Here is a 17,650-nt window from a genome sequence, read left to right as displayed (position 1 = left end):
CGAGCTTTTGAGCTCGATAAAAACTAAGCTACCGCTTTTAAAGGTTCAAACTTCACTACAGAAAAAATATTGATAAAATTTTTATTAAAGTGTTTGTGGTTTAAATTGAAATGTGAATTTTTTAAGGCAGTTTTTGTGTCAAAGTTAGAATAATTAAATAGTAGTTACCTTTAAAATTGATAGGTAAAAAATAGTGATTTAATGAATAAAAAAATGTGGATTTGGCCGAAGCCGAATCTCAATTTTCAAACTTGGATCCGGCCGAACCCCAGTCTGAATCCGAATTAGTTCGTTAAATGCTAATATTTCAAATTTTTAGCTAAAAAAACATATTTAAATTTTGATATACCTTTCATTAAAATTACTGGCCCTAATAATTTCTTTTATATATTAGATATTTTAAGAATATTTTTTTACAGCAAACGCACCATTAACGAATTAAATTTGTATAAAAATTAGTAAAGGTAGTATTAATCTAAGTAGTTTGTAGTAAGTATGTTTACTTACAAAACTTACATCGTTATATACACAATTATGCTTAAACAGGTATTTAGGTGTTATTTGCATGAAATAATAAAAAACAAATTGTCAAAAATATATTTGATTATTTAATATGTATCTATGCTTATAAGAAATTTTCAGTGTAATTAAGTTGAGCTAATTTTTCAACGCTAATGTATGATAAGCAGTTTTTAAGTAGAATTGATAATTATACCTAGAGATATATGTTTATATCATGTTTATAGCATTATATTATTTTTATTTTCATGTGTATGCTATTTTTTATAGTCATGCTTAAATAAAACTAGAATTTTCTAACAACTCAATGTACTGTACTTTTTAAAAATAAAGTACTAAATAAAATTAGTGTTTAAATTGATAAATTTTATTAAACAATTCGCAGCATTTCAGCATTGGTTAACCTTATTCAGTATAATAAAAAAAATTTTTTTACTAATCAACAAAATTAGTTGTATAAAAAGATTTATCTTACCATTTACTTATTAAACGTAAATAATTTTTTTTTAACTTGCAAAATTTGAAAAAAAATATCAATATACTTAATTTCAAAGAATACGAGCTTGTGTGCTCGTTATAAAACTAAAAATTTCAAAAAACATTATTTGTTATGAAAAGTTTTTTTATTTAAACAAAATTAAAAAACAATATTTTGTGCGCTTCGGACTATGACGTCACTAAACAAACTTATGTAATAAATAGTTTTAGTTAAAGCTACACGATTTTTTTGCTTATGTTATCTTTTCTATATAAAAACGCACAATAGAAAAAACTATATTAAATAAATTAAATACTATGTTGTACTTTTTTACAGTTTCTTTTCCTAGGTACTTTTGATTGCTATGGGTGTATAAGTTTGCTATGGGTATTATATTACTTACTTAAAAAAATAAACTTTATTAATTTACTGCCTACTTTTTAAAGTAAAATTTGTCTTTTTTTAATTTACAAACTTTAGATAACTTTATATTCTTTACATTTTTAAGTTATTACCAGAATTAAATAAAGAAAGAAACTATTTTCTGAATACTTTTTTGTATAAAAAATATTAATTTACGAAAAATTAACTAGCAAAACAACTATAAAATGGTATTTAATAACATTAAAAAAAAAATTTTATTTAGTAAACTTTGAGTGAATGATTGGATAACAATTATGTGTAATTCTCTTATTGATAATGTAATTAGTAGTCAAACATAAGATTTAAAACATATTTAAAAATATTTGCGTTGTGAATTTAAATTTTTAATTATTTTGTTTTAAGTACACAAATTTTTTTAAATATAAGTAAAATTTAGTTTATTTAATTATCAGCTTGATGTCGTACTAAACTTATCACAAATTATGTTAACATGTTTTTTTATATTGTTGATAAAATAGTTTTAAAGAGTCAATTTACGCGTAATGTTTAGTTCACTAACATTTAGATTTAGCATGTAGGGTTAGTTTTTTACATATATTTTTTTTTAAATTTTAAGTTGTCTTAAATTCTTTATACAATTAACTTTAAGCAGAATATTCTACTTAAATTTTTACTTGAAACTCAGCAGTCGAAGTACATTATTTTTGTGTTAAAATAATTGTTAAATTGTTGAAAATTTTCAACCTTTATAATCTAAAGCTGATAGTTAGACTCTAATAAAGTTGAAGAAAAGTATAAAATACTGTTTTACAACATTATTTTAATTTGTTAGTTTAACTAGTTTGATTAAGTTTTTAATACATACATACTAGATTTTGTGTTTTGTTATTTTTAATACCTAAGTATTCTAAAGTTTCTTAACAACCGCCGTCTTAATAATTAAACTTATTACAGACAGACAGAGTTAAAAATACTGAACTATTCGTAATACTTTATTTTTTATAAAATATTTGATGTCTTATTTACTCTATTTGTTCTCACAAAAAAAAATATGGATATCCCTTTTACATTGTTTAGTAATAATTTGAAAGCTTATAGTATTAATTTTAGAAGCGAAAGAGTAAAAATGTCAGCAAAAATTAAAAAGCTTTTTTTAAGTTTTTTAATTTTTGCTGATTGTAAAAACAGTTTTAGAATTTCGCAATTTGAAACACTAGTTCACCTTTACGAAGCGCTTGTTTTGAAACATAGAATATAGAATTTTTCATTCTATTCTAATAATAACCAATCAAAACTTTAGCGAGTTCCCAAAAACTGGGACTTTGTTTAAAAATACATTAACTTAATAAAATAATATTTTGCTTTTAGTATACTCAAAGTGTACATTAAAAAAAAAATTAGTAAAACATATGAAATTATTTGAAAAAATTTTGGAAAAGATAAAGTAATAATCTATATTAAATTTAAACTAACACTAAATTCACTAATCTAAAGCACATACAAAAAATTATATAAAGTTTGAAATTAAACAGATGGAATTTTAAATAGATAATTTTTATGAAATTTTGTGTAAACCATACCACTTCATATAAAATAGTTTAAGAATTCATTAAAATTTATGTCTAAATATATAATATTTGTGATATGATTTTTTTGTTAAATACGTTTAATATTTTTTAGAAACTTTAGCTAAAAGCTCTAATGTACAAACTTTATTGTAAAAAATATATATATGTTATAATATTTTATACCAAAATCTAAAAAAAGATTTTATAATAAGCAATAAATATACAAACTTAGTAAGTTTATTTACTTGTTACGAACTGTTTAGCAATTTTTTAATTTGTTTTTTAGTAAGCACTTTTTGTTATTTTGTTTACCGAAACATGCAGTTATACTAATAAAGTATACATCTCAAGGATTTTTATTTAAGTTGTAAGGCTTATAATTGCATTGTATAACAGTGAATTTACTTTAATAGTTTTTCTTGAAGTTTTAAAGAGTAAGTAAATTGAATCCTAAGAAAAATAACATTTTAATATTAGTTATGTTTTAGTTTATAAAATTTCAAAGTTTAGTTAAACAACGAAACTAAATTTATATTTGTTAAGTTATATGAATAACTCGAAGTATAAATTAGTTGGAATTCAAAAAAGAAAATAATTCAGATATTTTTTTGTCAAAAAGTAGCATTTGTCAATATTAGCTATACAATGTTTTGGTGACATCACAATTCAAGCGACACAACCGTTTAATTTTGGTTTTTGTTTATATATAAATTTTTTTCATCAAAAATTAGGTTGTTCATTCACCACAAATTTTTGCTCGCAAGCTCAACTTATTTTTTTTTAATTATTAGGTTTATGTCCTATTTGTAAAACAATATTATATTTCCTTCCTTTTCTTTATTATGTTCATAATGGTTTTAAAACTATTTTATATTTAAACTATAGATACTTATAAACATTGTTTTTTTAGCAATCTTTTTTTTCTAACTACACAATTAAAAAAAAGTATATACTATTTTATCTATCATGAAGTATTTATACTTTTTATTTAACTTGAAACTTGTAGAATTTCAAAAAAAGACAAGCTTAAACTATTATTAATTTTAGTTTAACAATTTTTTTTAAATGACAATAAAAATAAAATACCTCGTTTTCAAACTGAAGTTTGTAACAGACTTTTACGTTACTTTGTATATTTTATTTATTTACTGAGTAGCAGTGGCGTCGCGTGGTATTTTTTTTAGGTGGTGCAGAATTTAAAAAAATATCAATTATTTTAATAAAAACATGTTTTTACTGTCAAGTTTGAAAACAACTGAACTTTTGCTACACCTGAAGATAAGCTTTGCTTTTAAGGGCATAGGGGGATAAAACAATTTAATCTTATTTTATGTAGTTTTTACTAAGCTACAAGATGCCTTTTACAGATTTTAAAAATTCAGTATATGTTTTAAGATATAGCCGGTCAAAGTCAAAGGCAACGAAAGGTTCATAATGGGAGGCACAAACTAAAACAGTGTTTAAAAAAATATTTTACCCCCCTTTATGCCCTTAACATCTACTTTAGAATTATTTTACTGAAATAACTTTATACAGTTTTAATTTAACTACAAGTCATCTTTTATCAATATAAAAAATTCTTAAAATTTTTGAGATATGGTAATTCACAGTCAGAGGTACAAATGAATCCTTATTTTTATAATATAAACTCAAACAACAAGTAAATCAAATCACTTAAATCATATCCTTTTTTTATAAATTGGCCTCAAAATCTTTAGATGTTTCTTTTATAAAACAAAAAAAAATTGCTAAATTAGATATTTAAAACACCAAGAAAAAAAAAGTTTTAACAAAAGTTTTTTTTTTGTATATATAAAAATATATATTGATACTTAAAAGATTGAAAACTTCTCTTCAACAAAAGTATAAAGTTTTGAAAAAATTAGGATGAAAAAATTTAATTGAAAATTGTTTTAAAAATGATGGAGAATATAGGTTTTCAGTAAAATTGTATTTTTTGCTGTTTTGGTTTGCTCCTTGTATAATAAACCATTGTACTCTCTGGCTTTGACTGGTTGTAACTAAAAGTATAATTGGAAATTTCAAGTTTATTAAAGAGTAACCATTAGCTTTCTGAAAAAGTTAAAATAAGAACAACATGTAAAAAAGTGCCTATACACCGTCCCCCTTACTCCTCACTAATTTGCACATTTTTTTTTACAAACATTAACATTTTTATTAACTTTTTTTCTAATTTTAATGTTTTTTGTTGGAGGTTTAAAATTCAATAGTTTTTTAAGGGTATCTTTTCTTTATTTAATATTTATTTGTTTTTCATTTCGATGACAGTATTTTTCTCAGGAGCTCAACTTTTTTAAGTTTAGTTGTGAGGCTGTTGAACTTTTCAAGAATTTTAAAGATAATTTATAAATATGTAACCATTATAGAAGTAAAAGTTTGGTTAGTTAGTTTTCATGTGGCCATAGGGGTAAAACACTTATTTTTTAATTTTAAATAACCTTGTTATTTTCAGAGTAAAAATTAAAACTGCTTTAGTCAGCCTGAATATTTTTCTAATTTGGTCTGTTTTAATTTATCTCGGGTCATCTTGAGTTTTTAACATTTCTAAGTTATCCTGATTATAAGGCAAGGCAACCATGTTTTAACAATTTTATCTAAAATTTTTGCTTTGTTTATAAAAAAATTAAACCAAAAGTTATATAAAGTAGAGGTAGACTAAATTTTCCTAAAATGTTAAACTACTCTAAGTAATCAAAGTTTCTAAATTAAGGCTATTTACTTTATTTAAATATGTGATTGTTTCAATAATACTATTTTTTATTTAATATAAATCTAAAATATTGTTCTATAAGAGTGAACTAGAAGTTTATAATAAACTTCTTAATTCTTTTTTTCAGAACTTGAATTTTATTATTTATTTTATTAACTTTATGATAACAATAATCAGTTATAGTTAAGTTTATGTATGCAGATTAAAATAAAAAATCAAATTTTTAAGACTTTGGTGATTTAGGGTTTTTATCTTTTTTTCTTCAAAAAATGCAATTTATGACAAATCTTTTAATAGAAGTGATCTGTTAAATTTAAAAAATCATGTGGGTACATAAACTCAAGTTTAATCCTTTGCAGTAGCTTGCTTTGTATTTATTTTATGTTTACAATAGCTTGTAGATGATACTTAAGCAAGTCCTGTTTTAGGGAATTTTCAACTTAGCTTACTTACCGCAAGATATTGATTTTGCGGTAATTCTTGAAGAAAATTTGCTTTTTTGAGTTCATTTGCGGCAGTCAGCTAAGAGTTTGCGGCAGTGACGTGGGCAAAATGGTCGTTTTCAAAATTGAAGTTTTAAAAGAGATTTCGTTCAAAAAAATAACGAAAACGTTATAGATATTTATTTTTTTTCTTAGAAAATTTCAATATGGTACAGTTGCGGCAGTGCAACACCCCACGCGACGCCCCTGCTGAGTAGTATACATTTTAAAAAAACACTAGACACAACAAACGAAATAGTGCAAAATAAAAGTAGTATTCCTGTTGAGTAAAACTTTACTATTTATTTTACTATTTATCTAGTAAAACGTAACTTTTGCGATTTAGGAACTAGTCTGGTTCATCTTTGCTACAAAATTTTTAGCTGTATTTTATTTACGTTTACAAAAATATTATAGTTATTATGGTTTATCTGTTAGAGCATACAAACATTCTAACCTTGTTTGAATAACAACCTTTTTAAAAACGTATAAGGAAATTATATAGTAAATGCAGGCTTACGCTCGTTAAGAGTTTATTGAATAATAAGCATAATCGATGTGACCTTTTGTTAAGTTTGTGTGAACGAATTTATTACGTTAACTTTAATGTCTTATTTAGAAATAAAAACGCTGCTGCTAACACACTAACACAGTATTTTTAAAAGCATAGAAAATTTACGTATTTCTTAATATTTTTTGTTTAATGCTAAAAATCAGAACAGTTAAGATTGTTTTTAAACCACAAAACTTTATAGATTCACTTGACTGTCTTTACATGTTTTATTTGTAATGTTAAATCTTTATGAAATGTTATTGTTGTTATGTAGTACATCCTTTTTTTTTGTAGAAATCATTGTACTACATTCTAATTTATTTTAAACTAAATGTAAGCTTTTGTTTTTTGAAGTTGTGGGATTATTAATAAATTTTTTTGGTGACAAAATTGATAAAATTTCTAAAAACTTAATTACAGATAGCTACAAACTAACGATAACGTCACTATTTTGTAACACAAACGCCTAATGGTAAAACTTGTTTATAAATAAGTAAAACTTTATAATTAGTTTCTATTCAAGCTTTTTTAGTTTTTAACTTATATAGTCGTGTTATAGAAATCTTACTAAAAATTAAATTGTGTTGAAACTTAGAAGTTTATATAGCATTAGTAAGTTGTTCATCAAAGTAATTGATTAAAGCTTATCATAACAAGGTATAAGTATTTTAAATTTTGTTAAGATAAATAATTTGATATAACTTAGATGGTAGCAAGTAATTTTGTTACTAAGTTTTGTTTTAGTTGTTGAACATTATTTTAAAAAGTTTTAAAAAGTTTGTTTTCTCTTACATGAACTTTAAACAAGCGTAGATCGAAAAAATTTAAGTTAACAAAAAAATTAAGTGCATAATGAATTTCTGTATCAAACTTTATTAATTTTTTTTTTCAGTGAAATAAAATGAACATAAAAAAGACTAAAATTCTTAAGTTTTAAATTTTTTAAAGAAATTAGTTTAAAAATCGATCTAAATATAGGTGTTTATTCAGCACTTGATTCTATTAAATGTTTTTTTTGTAAAACAGTTTAATATATATACACGAGTATACCTACTCGTTTTAAATTAAAATAAATTCAACAAAACCGTTTATTACATACTTGTTTGGTTTAAATAAGGTTATTTGATACGATATTTTGTGTGAAACAAACAATATTGTAGGAAAACAAATATTTTAATTTAAACAAATATTCCATCAATTTTTAAGAATTATTCAAACTGTTTGGTTAAATATTAATAACGTAAATTAAGATAAAAGTACGTTTAAAACAACAATAATATAACTAGAAAATTGTTTATTATATATGTTATTATTATTAGTAAAACGAATATTTTTTTGAAAGATGTTTTAATGTAATTATCTAGATTACGAAGTTTGAATATTTTTATTAAAACTTTCCGATTGTAAGGGTCGCTAATTTTTATTTTTTGTATTTATTTAAAATACTAAAGAATATCGGTATATTAATAAAACCTTATATTTTTTTAATTGTACTTTCTTTGTCATAACTAAAACGATTCTTCTTTTAAATCAGATTTTCACAGCTGTCTTGTTTCAAATTTTTTTTACACTGTTTATACGTTTTATATATTAAAAACTTTTCTTTTACTAATATTATTGTCATTTTAATACTCAACCTGAACGATAAAAATTTAAGTATTAACAGTAAATTTCAAATTTATTTTTTATTTGTTAAATACTTACTTATATTTTCTTTTAGTCAATACTTTAAATAAGGAAACTTGTTTAGATTCACTTCAATCAACCTACTTTTTATAGTATTTTAATCTATTATTGATGGGTCTTTTTTATATCAAAACTAACATATCTATACAACTTGTCAAGCCTTTTTACAAAATATGTTTTTGATTGGCATAAAAAAATAAGTTGCCAAATTTTCAATGTAAAGTTTTGTTAAATTAGGTATTTTGATTTAATCACTCGTAGCTTCTGTTTTCTATATTTTGTTATGAGCAAAAAAACTCGTATACATAATGCTTATACAATTATTTGAAGTTCGAAAAATTGTACAAAAATTATTTATAACTAACAGTTTGTTTGTGTGGAATAATGTCATAACTCAATTAACGCTTAATACGTTTTTATTTTTGTATGTATACTTATTTAACGAAAACTAAACTAAAATTAAAGGTTAACTTATTGCGAAACTACTTCGAGTTGTTTAAGTATAAATTAAAATTTTAAAGCTTACTGTTACTTCGATTTTTATAAGTAAATTTAATGGTAAATGTACATTTACTTTAAAATTAATTTTTGCTATACAAACGTCGTAAATAGTTTATAATAGTTTTTAAATTTAATTATTTTAAAATTATTATTGTTTGTTGACTTAGTTTTAATCTTGAGCTTTTTTACAAAACTTGTTGCGGTTGTAACCAGAATACTAATCATTTAATTCATTATAATTTGTATAACAAAAGAATAACAGTTCAGCTACGGTCTAAGAAAATTATAACGAGCATAATTGCTATCATTAAAACTATAAAAAGGCTATTTTTATTGTTGTAGTATTTAAAAATAAAAATAGCTTAGTTAAACTATATATTTTCAGTTGTAACTATTTTTTATTGGGTGCTAAGATTTTATTGCTTTTTATGACGAAAAGTATAAAGTTGTAATATTTTTCAAAACGTATTTCTTTATGATTATTATCGTTTTGTTAAAAATACTTAATAATTCTTTTGCAAAATTTGTAAGATATTTAAATTTAAACACTCAATTGTTAGTTCTTAAAGCATACATTTTTATCTTTACTTAACTGTATGTATTTTTAAAAACGTTTTTAAAGAATTTTTATCAGTTTTTTTATAAGTGTAACATTTCTTAATTACACTGTTTAGGTCACTTAAAAGTAAATATCTAACTAGTAAAAATTAAATACAAGTTCTTGATTCAAAATAAAACATAAGTATTGATAAATTTTTATTAAATTTTACTTTTCTGTTTCTAATTTCTAATGCAAAGAAGAAGTCTTATACATTCTATGACAAATGCTAATATTTGAAACACATTTATTAAAACTTAAAAAATTACTTAAAAGCAAATAATGATAGAATATTTTCACTTAGTTCACTTTTTCCTATGTTTATATTTAAGTTTAAAATATACAAAAATCAATTAATACAAAAAGATTGTAAGCAACTCCTACATACAATTTAATGTACTAAATTAATTTGTATTTTATCTGTTATTTTTCACAACATATAAATTTTAACAATAGCTTAAGTTTTGCTTTATACAAGCGTGAACAAGTTTGTATTTTTATTTAGCTTTTTTTTTCCCAGACCTAAATATTTACAATTCGTTAAAATGGTCTGAACATTGATTTACACAAAAATATAATATGTTTTCTTACTAATGTTTGTGGTCGTATTTGTAGATATTATTAACAAATAATAATTTATTAATTGTCACAATATATTTTGTAAAAGCAAACAGTTCTTTAAAATTTAGTAATTTACTATATGGTTCTTATTTTAATATTTAAAAAAAAATACTTAACAATAAACACTACAAGATTCTTTGCTATATTAGTTTTTGAGAAAAATCTTTTGAACTTCAAATATATGTCTTTGCTTTTTATTAGGTAAATAACAAATAAGTTACACTATTTCATTTTTTTTTCTTTTAAAATATAGAATAAATTTCATTATTTATTTTTTAAAAACTAACAGTAGATATAAAACATAAAATTATGAACAGTTTTTAACGAAAAACGACAAAATTTTAAACTACCAAAAAATTAGTGAAAATAATATAGCATTAATATAAAGCAATCATTAAGTTAAAATTAATTACTACAAATATAAATAAACTACTGTTTAAGTTTAACTTACGATTTCTCTTTAGATAATATTCAAGTTTGTCCGTTCTTTACTTCACTACTTCAATCGTTATTTACTAATAAAACATATACGAACATAAAACACAGACTACAGTTCTCATTAAACAATAATTTACCTCATGTTTTATTTCAGACCTTAAAACCTATTTATTATTACTTGTTAGCTTAATATAAAATAAATTGTTAATCTACTGATTAAACTTAGTGAACAAAGCTGTGTAGCACTTTTTATAACGTATGAGAATAAAAATAATTTAATTTTTGTTATGAAGCTTTTAAGGCCTTACAGAAAACTTAGTTTTTCTTTTTGTTCATAGTTTCGTGCCTACTGTTTGACGCTAAACTGTTTTTGTATTTAAAATATTTATTTTTTGTACGTGTGAAGTAGTAAGCGAGTTATTAACCCGTTAAAATATGGAAACCGTAATAGTTATAATTTAATGAGAACGACTAATTTTTAAAGGATGTAATTTTAATTTCGTTTGTTATAATTAAATAATGACGTCAGTACTTTGTTTTTAAAAACAAAATTGTAATCTAAGGTAGATAGATTTGTCATAGTATATGATATGCGAGTATTATACTCGTAAAACAATTTTTGGCACTAACAGGGAGAGGTAAAACGTTTATACATGTTTTATTATATGTAGTTAAATTATTATTTGTGGGAATTTTATAATGACGTCAGTCACTCATCTTTCACAAAATAACAAGATCTTTAACTATTTAATAAACAAACTTCACATGCTTGTATTTACTAAATTACTAAAATCCAAAAAACTATCTTACAGTTCTTTTATTATAAACTTTCAACAATAAAAAGTCGTCTATGCTTTATTCAATACGGAAATTTTTAAAAATAAATTTTTAAGCATAAAAGTTTAGCAATTTAAAAATAGATATTCGTATCTTGTATTTTTTAATGTACGAATTCAAGGATAATTCATGTTGTTATTATTAACTAGTTATGTAACTTAAACAGCTTTTATTTTATTTTTTCAAGACTCAAGTACTTTACTACAGATACAAACATTTATTAAGTAAAAATCACGAATAACATGATAGAATGGATTTGTTCTAAACTAAATTTCATTACGTTCTAAACTTAAACTTTCTACAACATATTAAAAATAACTTTTAGGAACATAAGCAATTTCTAGACATTTATATCATGAAATAATAAAATCCATTTTATTAGTAAAATTTATACATGCTTGTTTTATACTATGTATAAATTTTTAAAGTAGTTTATCTGAACTGAAATAGCTCGTTACAAAACTAATCTTTTAAAAGCTATCTATTTTCTTTAAATTTAATCGCTTTTAAGTACATTTAAAATTTTAGCGTTGATGAAAATTAAAAGTTGTTTATTCGTCTAGTAATGATATAGGTCGGAAAAGTTTGATCATGAATATTAAATTAAATACCTTTAATAAACACTCAAATACTTGTAAAATATCATTAACTAATATTCAAAACTTACAATTATAATAACTTGTTATAAGCAGCATTCAACAGTTTTATGAATTACTAGATCAATACAACTTTTTTATTAAACACTAAATATAATAGAAGAACTAGGTTTTATTATTGTAATAAAATAAGCGTTTTAAGTATAGTTGTTTTTTTAAGCAGACTAAAAACATAATATGTCTTTTTTTAAAGTACCAATTAAAAACTGTTTTTAATATGTTTGTAGTTATTAACATTAGTCAAACAAAATAGTAACTATAACGTTTGACTGTTGTGTAGTAATTAAACTTCAAAATTATTTTTACAAAAATTTAAGATTTTAATTTTATTATCTATAGATTAATTTTTAGTAGAAACAAATTAGTTAAAAATGTAGTCTGTATCAAGTACAACTGCAAACAAAAACTAACTTATTTTTTATGTACTAGACTAGAGAAACAAATATATAATGTAAGCTTAAGAACAGAGACACGTTTAAAAGTAGTTATTTATGAAATAGTTTTCTTAATTATACTAAAAAAGTTTTTCAAAAAAGTTACCTAACATGCATTTAAAGTTTTTATTAAACAACTTAAAACTAAATATTTTTCACAAACGTTAGTGAAGTAGCCTACTCATTATCAAAATCATAGCTGTAAATAAAAAACTTTCATTACCTGTAGTAGTCTTAAATAATAATGCTAAATTGGTCATACAACATTTTTGATACTTACATTCTATTACAATACTTTTAATTTTTTAACCTTCAACTTAGACGTTTAAAGGTTTATTATTAAAAAAATAATTTCACACATGTTTATTTCATTAAGTTTATTATAAATTTTTTATGTTAATACTTATTTTTAAAACAAGTATTTTTGTAACGAGCAATAATGCTCGCATAAACTAAATGAACAGAAATTAAAGTTAGCTTGAATATACATATAAATATTAATTTAATATGTTTTAAATACGTGCTGTAAAAATATTAGAACTTAACAAAACCGTAATAAATATTTTTTTTAGATAAAAATAAAACTCTGTTTGTTTTTTACTTTAAATTACATTTTTTTTTAAATAGTTGCTTACTCAATGTAAAATGAAATATTAATTCTCGAAAAGTATAACATATCAAATAAATGAGAGAAGTTTCAGAATTGACAACACGTGAGTTATTATTATTTATTTAAAGTAGTTAAACCTAAAACTCAAAACTGGTATGATATTGAATTTTTTATTATTGTACTTTAGCTCGATATTTATTTTGAGTAAGTTAGAAAAGTATCTTAATTTATTTATGTATTATTTTTAACTAATACATTTGCATGTCTTTAGTAGTTTAACTTCTCTAGTTTAGATAAAGTAAGATATTTTAAACTGTTTAAAAAGTTGTCGATTTCATTAAAAAAACTTCAATACTTTCAAAAACAACTCTATACGATCTTCGTTTAACTTTTAGAAAAAAGTTTTTAACTATTTTTTTTGTTATCCTTTACACATTGCATTAGGTAATTAAAAAAACTTAAACAAACAACCAACAATTATTTTTATAAGCACAAAGCAGTTAACTTATGCAGCACAGCACGAAGCTTTATAATAATAACTGAATTTACATAGAACTTATTTAATATGTTAAAATGTAGAATTACGTTACGAACTCAAAATAAAACTTTTAATACAAATAAATTAAAATATAATAAGTATTTTTACAAGTACTAGATAGAAAATTATATACAAAGAATTTTAAACAGGGCTTAACACTTTTAGGTTGTTTTTAAACTTAAGTGAAGCATTTTGAAATTTATCAAACTAATGAAAGTTGTTGTTAACTTAAGTGACAGATAAATCTATGGTATGTTCAAAAATATAAACTAGAAGCCATTTACCTTTTTGTTAGATGAACAATTTATAACTTTATGTGCAAATGTACTATATTAGTTAACTGTACTTTGCTATAAAAACAACGAGTTTTAGGCCTTAATTTTATATATATAATAGTAAAGTTATAATATTATAAACTTAAAGCTAAAAATTTTTTTTTTGATGCATATTTTCGTTTATAAAAGTTTATCAGACTTATTAAGTGTTTGAATTTTAAAAGCTTTTACGAGTAACATAGATGGATGTAGAAATCTAAAACAAAAATGTGGTAGTTATAAATTTGTCTCACAAAATAGTATACAACCAATAGTTTTTCACATTTTTTTTAATGATTCGCTAAGTTTACGTGTAGTACATTTCCGAAGGATTGCCGATTTATATTATCAAAAAAAACGGGTGTTTTAACTCTATGCAATTTTTTAAAGTTAACCAATAAATGATAAAAAATATACATGTACATAGAAAACTGTCTTTTTATGAAAAATGTTGTTTTTGTTGTACTAGATATTTTACAATCGTTTACTATATAAGTTTGTTTAATAACATGGTGAATGAAATTGCAAAATCGTTTAATTTTGAATGGTTATCTTTATTGGGTTATCTTTCAAATTGATGAGTTTCAATTGTATTTAATATTTAGTTAATACGATTAATGAGTTACTTACTCTATGGTTTATTTTTACTTGGTTTACAAATCGCATCTTTTTGTTTGTTCTTTTGTGTACAATTGGTAAAAATTTAATTCTATAACAATAAATACATTATAAAAACTATATAGTAAAAACAAAAGTTGACTACTACGTTGCATTCGTACAAGTTGAAGATAGAAGTATTATAATAAAAACATTGTAAAACTAAAACTTTAATATAAGTCTTTTTGATTTATTATTTTTATACATTTAACAATACTTTTTGAATTTATACGACACAAAATATTGGTAACATAGCTAAAATATTTAATATTTAGGAAAAAAGTATATTAAGAGTTTAAGCTGAATATTATTAAAAGTAAAGTTATAAGTACTATGAATAAGGATAAAAACTTAAAGTTATTGTTTATAATAAAATCATTCAAAACCTTAATAAACTAAACTACAAAAGTTTGTATACTAATTCAACATAAAACTGTTCACAAAATATAAACACCACTGTAAAGTGTTTGTTTTAAATCAATGTTTTCAAATTAATATTACTTATAAAATTTTGCAATCTTAAATTTTTATTTTGTACATACGTCATACATCTTCGTCGCAATACCTTGTATCATTACTTTTTATATGATTAAATACACTGTCAGTAGTGGTAGCAGACTTGTGACAAAATAATTTTAACGAGTTAAATGCTCGCAATAATCAATATATAAATTAATTAAGTGTCATACTGGTTTAATAAATGTAGTTCATAAACAGATATATTCTTAGCTTGTATTAATTAAAAAATTTTGCTTAAGTTGTTTTATCAATTTCGATTGGTTTTTGTTTTTGACATGATATTAGACTGTATCCTGGTGTATGACTCGATAACTGAAAGGTTTTTTCCTACACCAGGTCCTTGAACCAAACTTTATGAGCGTTTTTTTTCGTTCAATAAACAAATTAAAAAAAAAGACATATTTAAACTAAATTATTTGTTTATTAAACTAGTAATATTGTCTTTTTACAACTTTTATTTTCAAGATTGATTGATAAGTACTAAGTTTTAAAAGTTTATTTGATTCTAAAAGGTTTAAGCATTTTTCTTGATAGAAATTACAGAAAAAGACAAATCAGAATTAGAGTTGATTTTATTTCAGTACTACTTTATGGGCCGTAAATTTGCTTATAGTTGGCCAGCGAGTCATAAGTTTGTTTACTAATGTTTTTATACAAACTTAAAAGTTTAAACAAAATAGCTAATGATTGAATATAATTTAACTTGTTTATCGATAAGAAAATTTTCTTTATTGAAAAATAACTGTTATTTAGTACAATAGAAACTTTTTGTTATATGTAGTATATTCTATATGTAGTCAACTCTTTCCTTTATGTTTTTACATTTTACATTGATAAACTTGATCGTAATTTTAGTTTTTGCTTCGTGATCTGTAATAGATAAGTAAATTAAAGCTATACAAAAATTATTTGAAATTTTAAGCATTTTCTTACAAGTAAAAAGATAACAAATACTGCATTAAAGCATAAAGAATATTTTGTTATGTAATAGTATAACTTTTATCAATACGTAAGTTTTGATCGTTATGAAAAAAATATTACAACTATTTTTAAACTTAAAATAAACTAGAACAGCCCAAATTCCTTATCTTGTATTATATATCTATTTGTATTAATGTTTTACTATAAATTTTTACTACAAATACAAATATTAACAATTTGGATTTAATTTGTATTTTACAACAAAAATGCTCTTGTCAATTTTTCGAGTAACAATTTTTTAATTAGCTCAAACTGCACAAACGTTCCAATAATAATTAAAATTATTTAAAACGAATTTTGATAAAATATAATGACTTTATGCCTGTTAACGAACAAACAAGCTCGCTTTTATAATTCTATGAGTTTATTCCTTCTTCACTAAAAAAGGAAAAAAAAAGGTTGGTTAAAATATTTATTTTAATTTTTACCTATTGTAAACTTTATCCTTTAACTTATACTTCTTTTTTTACAATTTAGCTTGTTTTATTTTAAATTAAAATAATTGCTTTGAAATTTGTACTTTTAATAGTTTTATTTTTTGTTTTTATAAATTCTTATTATTTAACTTTAAAATATAGAAAAATAGCTCATGTTCAAAACTAGATTGTTGTTATGAAAATAATATTTTGATAAATATAACATTATTTGGTGTTTTTCTTAAAAATACATTTAGACGTGTTATTAACAGGATAAAGAAATCACTTAAAAAATTACTAAATAAACAATACCACTATAAGTTTAAAAAAATTTTGGTAAAACAAGATTAAATTTAAAATTTTTTAGGTCAAGATTGTTAAATCTTAATTTTCTCAAACTTTTTGCTATGTAAAATTTTCGAAAAGTATAAGCCACTTTATATTGAGTAAGCAACTGTTGTAAAATAATTAAAACCAATATAAAAAACAAACAGATTTTTTTTTACTTAAGAAACTTTTTAAATTACAGGTTTATGAAGTTCTAATAAAGCTCTAATAAATTTAACATAAATGACAAATACTTTGAGTTCATGTTTATATTCGAGCTAATTTTAAGTTAAGTTGCAACTGTACTTTGGATAATGCGAGCAGTCTTGCTCGTTACAAATTTATAAAATCACTATCTTCTTAAATAGTTAAAATATACATTATATATGATCAACTTAATGAAACGATTAATTGTGAAATTATTTTTTAATAATCCTATTAAAGTGTAAGTCAAATGTTTAAAAATTAAAAAAAAACAAAATAATGTATTTTTTAATATTTTATATGATCAACTTATGATTACAATTTTAAATTATTACTTTAACTACAATTATTATTACTGTTTTATTTAGTTTTTCATTTACTGCTAAATGTAGTTAGCAGGCAGGCTAGTTCACAAATGTTTGTGATATTAAAAAAAAATTGTTTTAATTAACGTTTTTGAAAATTAAGTTAATGTAACTAAAGTAATTTAAATAATTACATAACTACTAAATTTTAAACTTGTCTTTGTTTTTAAGCTTTCTTTTTAGTTTTATTAGTTTGTAATTAATAAATTAAAGTTTTATAGAAGTTTTATTTG

Source organism: Thalia democratica, chromosome 7 (assembly GCF_965202585.1).
Source record: "Thalia democratica chromosome 7, ktThaDemo2.hap1.1, whole genome shotgun sequence".
Lineage (NCBI taxonomy): Eukaryota > Metazoa > Chordata > Thaliacea > Salpida > Salpidae > Thalia > Thalia democratica.
Note: the sequence above shows the minus strand (reverse complement) of the source record.